The sequence below is a fragment of the Alligator sinensis genome, unplaced genomic scaffold (genome assembly GCF_000455745.1).
Source record: "Alligator sinensis unplaced genomic scaffold, ASM45574v1 scaffold634_1, whole genome shotgun sequence".
In the NCBI taxonomy this organism is placed as follows: domain Eukaryota; kingdom Metazoa; phylum Chordata; order Crocodylia; family Alligatoridae; genus Alligator; species Alligator sinensis.
The window spans coordinates 114,241-127,687 of record NW_005842558.1 but is presented as its reverse complement, the minus strand read 5'-3'; positions in this window follow the sequence as shown (position 1 = coordinate 127,687).

Here is a 13,447-nt window from a genome sequence, read left to right as displayed (position 1 = left end):
TTTAAGGCACACGTAGCGGCTAGCTATTGGCTTGCTAGCCGTACAAAAGGCTTAGGTGGTTTCCGCCCAAGTTGGAGAGAGAGACAGAGTAGAGACGGATCTCTAAGTGCTGTGGGTCCCTTCGAACCCAGCGCGTCTTTCTTAAGAAGGCAATAGAGGCTCCAATTACCGAACCCCCGGAGCCTCACAACTCCGGGGCACATAACCTCTAGCCTCTCCCCGTCACCAATCGCAGCCCAGACGTATCCCTAACCCAACCCAGTTATCGAAACCACGGAGTCTTAACCGCTCCGGAGATCCTGGGAACTGAGCCCAGTTATCGAAACCACGGAGTCTGAACCACTCCGAGGATCCTGGGAACTGAGTTTCAGAGTCCTCCAATGAGGATTTAAGTGGAGCCGTGCCTGGAAAACTGTCCAGCCTACACCGCGACCACCTTGGGTGTAAGTAAATAATCTTTTCAATCAACCATTACGCCTCCGTGACTGATTCTAGCTCGAGCGTACTATACCGCACCGCGGTCTTCTCCGGCCCCGCGTGTCCGGGCTGCTGGCCACAGCCTGTGTGCACAAAGACAGGCCCGGCTCGTGCCTGGCAAGGATGGGATTGGGAGCCGGCCCGCACATGGCGATGAGGATGGGATCTAAAGGAGAAGACACGCTAGAGCTAGAATTGGTTAGGAATTGCCCTTGGCGCGATAATCAACGCCAAGTGAGAAGCTTTGAGGAGTTGGAAGCGCATATCGCTTACCACCAGGCGGGCAGAACGGGTGAGAGATTTGTTAGCGGACGCCTTTCGCTAAAGGGGGACGAAGGAGTCTCCGAAGAGGGAGCCCCGAGAGAAAGGGAAGTGTGTTTGCTCCCCGCGGTGTTTGGGTGTATAATGAGAGACGAGCGGGTGCTGTTCAGACCCCTCGATACTGTGTCCCTCGCCGGACCCAACCCGGCGGGCGAACCAAACCCGACCTTCTCCCGGGAGTGTTCCCGATGCCTATGATATGCTCAGGAGAGTGAGGAACCGGAGCCAATCGGCCGGTTCTCCCCTGGTATGGTGGCGGCTAGATTAAGGGGGCGCGAGCTTCCATCCGAGCTTCGCGAAGATTTAGAAACGGAGAAACCCGCTGCGGATGAGAGAATAGCCTTATGGTACGACAAGGGGGGAGAATGTAGTGCAACCTTTCGTACTGTAATGAATATAATGCACAAGAATTTGAGTTTAAAAGCCCAGCTGCAGATGGCTGTCCAGGCGGTCAAGGAAGTGGCTGAGAAAAAGGAGCCTGAAGCACCAGTCCAAGATGGCGCCGAGCAAGAGGGAGACCGCTTGGAAGAACCAGAAAAGAAGGGAGGAGCTTCGGAGGAACCCGCGAGAGTCCGGTCAGCGACTCCACCCATCGACGCAGCGTCATCACCGGCGACCCCGCCTAGCGACACAGCGACGTCCTCACCGACCACGCCTTCCTGCCGACGAAGGAGAGAGTCAAGCGGAGGAGTGCATCCGCCCCTCCTGCCTGAGGCGATAACAGCAGCAGTAACCCCCGCGGCAGCAGTTCAGCCTATGACATCATCGGCTCCTGAAAGAATAATTTCCCCTGCAACAACAGCAACTGATCGAGTTGCTACCACCTACTTCGCTCGCACCAGAACTGAGTTGCAGTATTTGTGTAGAGCATCAAAGATCCAACCTGAAGAGACCCTAGCTGTGTGGTTGGGACGTTTAGTCATGGAACTTGGATCCGACCTGCTAAACCAAGAAGAAGCAAGCTTCTTTGTTAGACAAGCCTCGTGGAGTAGAGGACATGTCACCAACCTCGACATGGTAACAGCTAACACTCACTGGCCTATTCCACTGCCAGCACTTGTCGCAGGACTGATTAGTCAAAAAGCCCACGAATGGCATGCAGGACGACCAGATTATACCGACGCAGAGCATTTCATGCTGGCACTCATCGGTGTCTCATACTGTGCCTGAAACCCTGGAGCGTGTGCGCTGGGACTAACATCACTTCAGCGAATAAGACCATGGCCTCACTGTCATTTGCGAGCTCCTGGAAACGTTCCATTGACCTCTCACAGTTTGGATAGTTGCCTTGAGATCTATGGACAGAAGAACATCGCCGTCCTTCGAATTTTGCTCTGTCCAATGGTGAACCAACCCGTGAGTAATCTCCTTTGTCAACTGTCAAGACTGCGTGTCCTGATGGAGTCCGGATCATATCTTGATCAGGATTATCAACACTCGACCAGACCTCAGGATACCAGACGTCGCGAGTCCAACCGGCCACAGAGAACCCTAGAGGAGCGATACATGTTTGGATTTCTCCTACAGCGTTCTGGACTCACTAAGCAACAGCTTCGGATTTTGGGAGACGCAGGCCAATGGCGATGGGCTTATGAGTTAGGTTTTCGTTATTTGGAAGAGCCAGATGATGGATCCTCAACGGTTTCATCCAATTGAACCATAGAAATTGTTTAAGTTTGTTAGATAAGATCATTAATCTGTTTTATAAGTTTCTGTTTGCAGATCCGGGATCCAGAGTGCATGACGAAGAGAAGCTCTGAAAGGATAACATCACCGAGAGAAATAAGGGCCTGACGTGTGACTTCGCCATGACGCCTACTGAAGCCCTGATCGTGCAGTTCTTCATTTTGAATTTGATTATGTGTATATGTATTTGTGCTGGTTATTATTTGATTCAATCTTTGGAGGACGAACTCCTTGTATTGGCAGAATTTGTGTTTGCTCGTTTGGCTCAGCAACCCGTAATGGGAGCCCTTAATACCTTGAGTAACGAGCGTGCGGTTTGATACAGCTCTGCCTTCAGCGAGGGGGGATATCATAATCCGAGGATCTGATTATGTGTTGGTATTGATTATTGTTTCTTGATTGTTCTGTAACTCAATTCCAGGACTACGGATTTTGTATATGTTTGTTTGTTTATTTGCTTGTTTGCTCGTTTGACGACTCACAACAAGGTTCCTAAGTCGAGAGTGTATAGCATAATTTAGCTATGCTCTCAGCAAGGGGGGATGTCACAACCCAAAGTTGTGGTTTTTTGTTTGTGTGTGCTTCGGCACCGCTAAATTATGTTCCTGCCAAATTGCAGCTCTTTTGCACGGTGGAGTGTTCTGTTGTAATAGAGATCCCGCGTGCAGGAGAGTGTTTCCCGCCAGTTTTGTAGCTTTCTTTGCATGGTGCATTTCTTTTGCATCCAGGAAATGCTCGGTGCAAAGAGTTCCCGCCATTTGTATTAAGATTTGAGCCACATTATTGGCCAGTCTTATTTAAGGCACACGTAGCGGCTAGCTATTGGCTTGCTAGCCGTACAAAAGGCTTAGGTGGTTTCCGCCCAAGTTGGAGAGAGAGACAGAGTAGAGACGGATCTCTAAGTGCTGTGGGTCCCTTCGAACCCAGCGCGTCTTTCTTAAGAAGGCAATAGAGGCTCCAATTACCAAACCCCCGGAGCCTCACAACTCCGGGGCACATAACCTCTAGCCTCTCCCCGTCGCCGATTGCAGCCCAGACGTATCCCTAACCGAACCCAGTTATCGAAACCACGGAGTCTTAACCGCTCCGGGGATCCTGGGAACCGAGCCCAGTTATCGAAACCACGGAGTCTGAACCACTCCGAGGATCCTGGGAACCGAGTTTCAGAGTCCTCCAATGAGGATTTAAGTGGAGCCGTGCCTGGAAAACTGTCCAGCCTGCACCGCGACCACCTTGGGTGTAAGTAAATAATCTTTTCAATCAACCATTACGCCTCTGTGACTGATTCTAGCTTGAGCGTACTATACCGCACCGCGGTCTTCTCCGGCCCCGCGTGTCCGGGCTGCTGGCCACAGCCTGTGTGCACAAAGATGGGCCCAGCTCGTGCCTGGCAAGGACGGGATCGGGAGCCGGCCCGCACAGGTGACAGCGGGAGCCCCAGTGAGGGACCTGCATCTGGGGGCCATGGAGCCTGGCCCCGGCCCCAGATACAGCTCCCCACCCTGCTCCATGCAGTCTTCATGGAGACTGGCCCTGGATGCAGCAGCCTTCACTGGGGCTCCTACCACTGCTGCTGCCCCCAGGCTGTGCTGCTCCACACCACTCCACCCCATGCCAGGCTGGCAGGGCTGGAGGCTCTAACTGCTGAGCAGGCATCCTGGGATGAGCTGTGGGCTGGCTGAGCCCTGGCCTGGTTCTGGATGCTGCAAGTGCATGGCAGAACCAGGTTTGCTCCTCTGTCTCCTGTCTGCAGGCTGCATGCCCCAGGCCAGGAGAGGCAACAGGGTAGGGGAGAGGGAGGAAGGCTAAGTTCCCTTCACTTGGCAAACTCAGCCATTACCCGTGGCCGTCCCCTGCCCTTGCCTCCCATCCTTGGCCTCCCAAACCTCCTCCACAGGGCTCACAGCCGTCATGCTGCAGACCCCCAGTGAGGCCCAGCAACAGCTTCCAGCTTTGCCCTGGCTCCGTGCTGTCACTGCCCTATGATCCTGACTCTGGCCCCAGCCCTGGATGTAGCTTCAGGGAGCCACGTGGGCAGGTGCATGAGCAGGTGGGGAGCTGCATCCACGGCTGGGGCTAGGATTGTGGGGCAGTGACAGTGCAGGGCTGGAGTAGAGCTGCGATCTGCTCCTTGCACGCCCCTGCCTGTGGAACTCGCACCTACCCGTCCCACTCCCAAACACCGTGTCCAGGGCCCTGTCCCACATAGGGAGTTTTAGTGCGGTGCCATGCAAGGGGGAAGGGTTGTGACCCAGCCAACAATAGCTCAGCAGAACAGTCTATGTTGCCCTCAGGCCCAAATAATTGCCCACCCCACCCTTTTGGAGACCACCACCATTGCCCATCCAAAGCCCAGGCTCTGGTGCAGAAGCTGCTCCTGTTGTACCCCCATCACTTGGCTGACCCATGACAAAGTGCCAAGGCTCACAGCAGAAAAGGGGGCTCTTGGCCACCTGCTGGCACTGGTGCCCAAAAGGCTGTGCTGCTTCCCTTGCAGAGGGAAGCCCTGCGCTCCTCACTGAGAGCAACATGCTCTGACAGCTGCTGGCTGCGCCACAAGAATGAGCTGGTGCTGGCCAGCATTGGCCAGTGGGCGACGGAGCATATGTGAGTGGCAGGGACTATTTGATGTCCTCAGTTGCGCGGATTACCACCGGAGTCTTAGGGCCGCCACTGGGTGGGCGGCCGTTGTGTCACAACGTCCTCTGGTCAGTCCAGATGATATCTTCCGTAGTTGTCAAAAAATGTCTAGGGGCCGCCACTGTGTTCGGGCGACAAGCACCATAAAAACATCAACTGATTCCTGGGGACAAATAAAAAGAAAACAGGGCGTGCACGTGAAGGTCAAAGGGCCAAAACAAGTGCTCCCCAGGAGCACCCCAGGACACCGAGCAGAGCACCCCAGACAGCGCCCACCAGCTCACAAACTGAGGAAGCTCACCGGCAGCTACTGCCCAGCGGTGCTCCTCCTGGAGATGCGCTTGAAGGACATCGAGGAAAAATGCCCCGAGGTCACTGGGAGCCTTCCCGGCCAGAGCCTCCCACCTGGATAGCCAGATGACAAGCTTGGCCAGAGCCAGGAGGAGGTTGCCCAGGAGGTCCTGGGCCTTGGTGGGGCGACGGGTGGGGTGTGCATAAACCAAAAGCTGCGGGGAGACATGCAGCCAGTACTTGAACAGCAAGTTCTGGAGGAGGAGGTGCAGGGGCTGCAGCTGGCGCACTCAATGACCATGTGTGCCAGGGTCTCCCTCTCTTGACAGAATATACACTCGTCGGAGACCATCTCAATTCGCGCCAGATACATGCCCGTCGCAACGGCCTCATGAAGGAGCCGCCAGTCTAGGTCCCCGGTGGCTCTCGGGATGAGCTCCAAGTACAGGCTCTGCCACTGGGGCCCGTTGGCATTGCCCTCACCGAAATAGTCCCACCACTTGGTGATGTGGCGGGACGTGAGGGCAAAGTGGTGGATGGTCCTGCGGGCGAGCGTGTAGACCTGGCGCCGATGAGCTATTGAGAAGTGGACCGGTCGTGTGTCCCCCAGCTTACAGAGATGGTGTGGTGGGGAGTGCCTCAGAGCCTGCTGCTCTGTGGGCCCGACTAGTAACTCCACCAGGCTGGGGGACTTGGGAGGGCGGGGACCACCCTCTCGCAGGACCCATTCGACATAGGCAAGGCCGTCCGTGGGCAGCACAGCTTTCACCTCCCGGACTAGGCGTGAGCAAGTTACACGACCTATGGTCAGGCCTGTGCACCGGGCCAGCGCCACGGGGCTCAACCATTCTTGCTCATCGTAGTCCAGGAGGTCTCCAATCCGGGTGATTCCCACCCGGGCCATCCTCAGGGAGGCCTTGGGCGAGGCTGCCACCGAGACACCAGCTAAGGGTTGAAAAACAGCTGCTTAGCCAGCAGGTCTCTGTCCTTGGCCACCCTCAAAGGAGACCTGGAGGCGGAGACCAGCCCCCAGGCCTTGAGGAGGTCTTGGTAAAAGACCGGCAGCTCCCCCACGACCTGTGCAAGCTCTAGGCTGTGCAGGAAGAAGAGCTGCCGGTCGTATCAGAGCCCCCGGAGGTGGCAGAGGAAGGCTCACCCCAATAGGCTCCACGCCGCGTGGCTACCATCACTGTACAACAGTCTCTGCAGGGCCTGAAGCCAGAACGTCAGGACCTGGCTGCGGAGGCACACCAGGCCCTGTCCCCCCTCTCGCAAGGGGAGGGTCAGCTCCCGTACAGAGACCCAGTACCATCTTGGCCAGAAAAACCCCAATGCCCATCTCTGGAGCCTGGCAAGAACCTCGGGGGGCACCGGGAGGGTATTGAAGTGGTATCACAGCAAGGACAGGACTAACTGATTCAACCACAAGAGAAGGCTGAGGGGGATCTAGTGGCCATTTACAAACTAGTCAGAGGGGACCAGCAGGCATTGGGGGAGTCCCTGCTCCCCCGAGCACTCCCAGGAGTTACTAGAAATAACGGTCACAAGCTGGCAGAGGGTAGGTTCAGACTAGACATCAGGAGGCGCTACTTCACTGTCAGGGCGGCTAGGACCTGGAACCAACTTCTGAGAGAAATGGTGCTGGCTCCTACCCTGGGGTCTTTAAGAGGAGGCTGGATGAACACCTTGCTGGGGTCGTTTGACCCCAGTGCTCTTTCCTGCCACAGCAGGGGGTTGGACTTGATGATCTGTCAAGGTCCCTTCCGACCCAACCAACTATGAAACACCAGTGACTGCCTCCGGAGGGACAGGCACTGCAGTAGCCCCGTCCATGCCTGGAGCCTCCTTGCCACCCTCAGTTCTAGATCTGCCCAATTCTCCGGCGGGGAGGGGTCCGTGGGGGACAGGTGGACCCCCAGATAAAGCAGTGAGTCCGCGCTCCACCTAATGCCCTGGAGCATGGGTGGGAGTGAGCCCACCTCCCACCTGGCACCCACCGTCAGCCCGGAGCTCTTGGCCCAGTTGACCTGGGCAGAAGAGGCTGCCGAATAAATCGACTGGCGGGCCACCACCCACTCCAGATCTTCCAGGCCCTGGACCATGAGGAGCACATTGTCGGCATACGCCAAGAGGACCAGCCTCAGCGCCGGTTCCCGGAGCACCAACCTGGCCACTTGGTTCTGCAGGAGGCACAGGAAGGGCTCCAGGCCTAGAGTGTACAGCTGGCCCGACATCGGGCAGCCTTGACGCACCCCCTGCCTGAATGGGATGAGTTCCTTCAGGGACGCCCTGGAGCATGGGTGGGAGTGAGCCCACCTCCCACCTGGCACCCACCGTCAGCCCGGAGCTCTTGGCCCAGTTGACCTGGGCAGAAGAGGCTGCCGAATAAATCGACTGGCGGGCCACCACCCACTCCAGATCTTCCAGGCCCTGGACCATGAGGAGCACATTGTCGGCATACGCCAAGAGGACCAGCCTCAGCGCCGGTTCCCGGAGCACCAACCTGGCCACTTGGTTCTGCAGGAGGCACAGGAAGGGCTCCAGGCCTAGAGTGTACAGCTGGCCCGACATCGGGCAGCCTTGACGCACCCCCTGCCTGAATGGGATGAGTTCCTTCAGGGACCAGTTCATAGACATCAGGGCTGGAAGGGACCTCAGAAGATCATCGAGTCCAGCCCCCCGCCCAAAGGGCAGGAAGTCAGCTGGGGTCATAGGATCCCAGCAAGATAAGCATCCAGTTTCATCTTGAAGGTGTTCAATGAAGGCGCTTGAACCATCTCCGGTGGCAGGCTGTTCCAGACCTTGGGGGCTCGGACAGGAAAGAAGTTCTTCCTTATGTCCAGCCTGAAACGATCTTGAAGTAGTTTGTGACCATTCGACCTCGTCATCCCTTGGGGCGCTCTGGTGAACAAATGTTCCCCCAGATGCTGGTGGTCACCCCTGATAAACTTGTAGGTGGCCACCAGATCACCCCTGAGCCTGCGCTTTTCCAGGCTAAAGAGCCCCAGGGCTCTCAGCCTGTCATCGTAGGGTCTGCTTCCCTGACCTCTGATCATGCGCGTGGCTCTTCTCTGGACTCTCTCAAGCTTCTCCACATCCTTTTTGAATTGTGGAGCCCAAAACTGGACGCAGTACTCCAGCTGCGGCCTCACTAAGGCCGAGTACAGGGGGAGAATGACGTCCCGGGATTTGCTTAAGAAGCATCTATGGATGCAAGCCAGCGTTTTGGTCGCTTTACTAGCCGCCGCATCGCACTGCAGGCTCATGTTCATCTTGTGGTCAATGATGACCCCCAAGTCTCTTTCTTCCATAGTGCTAGCCAACATAGCACTGCCGAGCCTATAAGGATGCTGCGGGTTTTTTTTCCCAAGGTGGAGAACCTTGCATTTATCGGCGTTGAACACCATCGGATTCTCGTCCGCCCACTTGCTGAGCCTGTCCAGGTCAGCCTGGATCACCCGCCTGTCTTCTGGTGTGGATGCTTTTCCCCAAAGTTTGGTGTCATCGGCGAACTTGGCCAGTCCGCTTCTGACTTCAGTGTCCACATCATTAATGAAGATGTTGAACAGTATGGGTCCAAGGACAGAGCCTTGGAGGACCCCACTGGTCACAGGACACCACGATGAGTGACTTCCATCAATTACTACCCTCTGGGGCCGACCCCGGAGCCAATTTTCCAGCCAGTGGATCGCGGAGGACCCAAGGCGACAATTGGCCAGTTTCTCCAAGAGGCGATCATGGGACACCAGATCGAAGGCTTAAGCAGTTGAGCTTAACCAGGCACTTTGCGGAGGCGCACAGCACCTGGAGAGCCCACACAAATTGCGATCCAAAGCCAAACGCCCGCAGCGTACCTGTGAGATACCCGTGGTCCATCCTGTCGAACCCCTTCTCCTGATCGAGGGAGAGCAGGTCGAACGACAGGCCCTCCTGATGCGCCAGCTCCAGGAGGTCCCGCACCAGGTACAGGTTGTCGAAGATGGAGCGACCTTGCACTGTGTACATCTGGTCGGGATGGATCACGTCCTCCAGCACGGACCGCAGGCGCAGAGAGATGGCCTTCGCCACCACCTTATAGTCTGTACAGAGGAGGGACACAGGACACCAGTTCCTCAGGTCGCGGAGGTCCCCCTTCTCCGGCAGGAGAGTCAAGACCGCCCTCCTGCATGACAGGGGGAGCTCCCTGCAACCCTCGGCCTTGGCCCAGACCATGGCAAAGTCCGGGCCGAGCACGTCTCAGAAAGCCCGGTAGAACTCCATGGTGCGCCCATCCAGCCCCGGCGCTTTGTTGCCAGGCATGAGACAGAGAGCGAGTGTGAGCTCGGCCAAGGTGAGAGGAGCTTCCAGCCGGTCACGGTCGCCTACGCTCACCTGGGCAGTTCCTCCCAGAGCGCGCTGCAGGCTGCGGCCTCGATCGGCTCCCGGGAAAAGAGCCTTCCGTAGAAGGCCCTCGCGTGATCTTGCAGCTCTCCCGGGGCCAAGAGGGGGGTGCCATCAGCCACCAAGAGGCAAGCGATGTACTTTTTGGCCCCCCTCCACTTTTCCAGGGCATAGAAGAAGCAGGAGCCACGGTTTATCTCCTGCAGGAGGTGGACTCGTGTGCGGACGAATGCACCGTGGGTGTGGTGGTCCTCCAGGGCTGTCATCTCTTCCTGCCTCTCCCTGCACTCTCCACAGAGGGACGGATTCTGCGGGTCGGTGACCAGGCGCCTCTCCAGCTCCAACACTTCCTACTCCAGCTGCTCTCTGGCCACCTCCCGCTCCTGGGTGTGCCCCCAGGTGTAGCTATGGCAGAAGAGCCGGATGCGCACCTTCCCCCGTCCCACCATCTCCGAGCCGAGGGGAAAGACTGCCGCTGCCCGTGCCAGGCCAACAACTCCCGGAAGGCTGCTCTGAAGCTGGGGTCCTCCAGTAGGCTGTTGTTAAAGTGCCAGTAGGCTGACCGCAACCCGGGGTCACACCAGATGGTGATCGCTGAAGGGGGCTGGCCTCACTCTGGAGGATCCATGCTTGGGCATCCACACAGGGCGAGATGCAAATCTGCTACAACCAGGAGTGGCTCACCCGCTCCCCCCAACCCACACGTACGTGGGGGCTGGGGGGCCATCGGGCTGACAGACAGGCCAGATGTCCACCAGGGAGCGCTCCTCTAGGAGCCCCCTGAGGGCGTCCATGGCAGCCCGGCACCATTGCCTACGCGAGCCATCCTGGTCCTCAAGGGTGACGTTGAAGTCCCCACCAAACACCAGGCTCTCACGAGGGCTCAGGGTGCCCATGTAGTCGGCCGCCTTGTGGAAAAACTCCGCTGCGTCCGGGTCCTGGATGGGGGCATAAATGTTAACAAAGTTAACCACTACCCCCACCACTCGTGCCCGGATGTGGAGTAGGCAGCCGGGCACCGCCTCAACATCCTCTAAGATCTCCAGCTGCAGGCTCGGGGAGAACAGGGTGGCCACCCCACACGAGATGCCCTACAGGTGGCTAAAGAAAACCCTGTCTCCCCACTCCAGCCCCCAGGGAGGGGCTGGTAAAGCCTGGCACCCATGATACCTAGCACCAGTAACAGCAGGAGCTGGGCTCAGCTGGGCTCCCTGCAGCTCTCAGCCTAGGGGAGACAGTTCACACTTCTTCTCCATGCTTCCATTTCAGGCAAGTGAATGAGAGGCTGGGGCAGAAGATCCGGGAGCAGATCAAACAAGGGAGAAGCTCAAACTGGGGAGAAGGTGTAAGCAGCAATTACACTGCTGGGTGGTGCAGTTAGACCCCTACAGGGAGGAGCCACTCACCAAGCCTCAGCACCATGGAAGTGCCTCCCACTACAGCCATAGGGAGGGGTCTCTGCCACGTGGTCTGTACAGCCCCATGTGCACAGAACAGGGGAACAGTGGGAGCTGCCTGGCGCAGGGCCTGCCGGACCCCCACAGACTGGAACACCTGACATACTCCCTCCCCTATAGCAGGGCTATGGCCCCAGATCTGCCAGGGCCCAGCTCCTGCAGTGCCCACGGCACTTGCCAGCTGCAGGGGAATCGAGCCGGACATGGGTCCTGCTGCAACAGTGTCATGGGGCCTACCTGGCAGGGCTATGCCCCCTGCCTGGGAGAGGAGGGCTGCCCTCAGCCCAAGCTGCATCCTCTTCCACTCTGCCTTTGGCTCAGTCCCACCTCCGCCTGCCTTTTCCACAGCCATCTGCAGGAGGATCTGACCCAGCCGCACCAGGAGAACAGACACCTGAAGTCCAAAAGAGAACAGCAGCGCAGCAAGTGGGACACAGGCGGCAGGGCATCCACATATGGATATTCACATACTCAACAGTGTCCTGTGACAGGGGAGCCCAGTTAGCCCAACCTCAGCCAAATGTCTAGCCCCTCCTCCCAAAACCCAGCTGCCCGCTCATGTTCAGCTCAGCCACCTGATAGAAGGAGGCAGCTCAGATGCACTTGCACATGCTGTCCCCATCAGTGCCACTGGAGGACAAGCTCACGCACTGCTTCACCAGAATGTACTTCAGCTCTGGGTTGCTGGTGGTGGGAAGGAAACCATTTATCATAGATTGCAGTGACTCAGGCATCCCAAAAACTGGGTTACATTAGGTAGACTCAGGATGGTAGAGGCACCTGCAGCGCATTCACTGAAGCATGCCCTGATTCTCCCTGCCTGGCGGCCATGTGACCTGGCTGGATATGAATAGCAACTTGGTCAGCAAAGTGGAGAGAGAAAAGCAGCCTCCCAGTGAAGCCAAAGGAATGCACACAGCACGGCCACACAATTAACTAGGGAAATACTTCAGGACTGGAGAATATAACTCACATCAAGAGACTGAGAGAGCATATCAAACAAAATATCCAGCAGTAACAAGATCATAGGGTGGATCTACGTGTGTGCTTTAATGCACAGCAGCCTATTTTACTGTGCATTCGTGTCACGTAAAAACCCATAGCTACTATGCTAGTGCGCAATAAAATAGGCTACTGTGCATTAAACTTCACTTAAAATCCATGCACATTTGTTACTCTGCATTGAGGTGGCCTAATGTGCATTTGTTTAATACCTTATATTGGAGACACTAAATTTAATGTGCATTAGAAGAAGCAGCTTAATGCATTTGTAGACACACCCAAAGAGTATAAACATTTTTATGGGGAAGAATACCAAGTGCTAAGAGGCTTTTTGATCTAGTAAAGATAAGGCAGAATTAGACCCAGTGGCTAGAACCTGCGTTGGGATTGCTACCCAGTTGTGTGTTTTCAGGTCATAGCTGATGAAGTCTTCCTGAGACTGCATATCATAGCTGAACGGCACATAGCCTCTAGTGTTGCCATCTTGGCCCAGCTCACAGCCATACTGCAGAGTGTGAGACCCTGAAACACAGATCCAGGCCCTGGGTCAGGGCCACAGCCTCAGGGAACAGGTGCCACCAAGGGCTGCCAGGCTGGACAGGGGCCAACATTGTGGCCCATGTACACCATGGGAACACAGGAGCCCAGGGCTGGGGAGGAGGAGTGGGAAAGGGCAAGGTTGGCAGAGGAAGGGGCAGGGTAAAACTGGCCGGGAGGAGTCCAGGCTGGAAAGCAGAGCAGTGCTAATCCTTGTGGGAGCAGCAGTGTGCTGGGTAGCCTCCCCATGGGACAGTGGGGACAGAAGGAGCAGAGCCTGAGCAGTGGATGCTGCAGCTGCCCAGAGAGCAGGTACCAGATTCTGCAGGCCCAAAAGCGCTCTTCAGGGCTGTTCCTGTTCAGCCCAACCCCTGCCCTGCACCTGGGGAAGTGGCAGGGCCTGGTTCATGTGCCCCACAGCTCCTATGGATGTCTTAGTGTCCATAGTCACTGCCCCACCACGACCCTCACCTGCCTTAATGGGGGCAGGGGGAGGATGGCGAGCAGCAACCACCCTCAGGCACCCTTTCTCAGGGGGTGCACCACCATGCTCAGGGGGTTCACATGCACCTGTGTGCACCCCCTATGCATTGCCAATGCCTGGAGGAGCCACACACCATGTCTCACAGGCCAGTTGTGAGGAAGGACCATTCCTG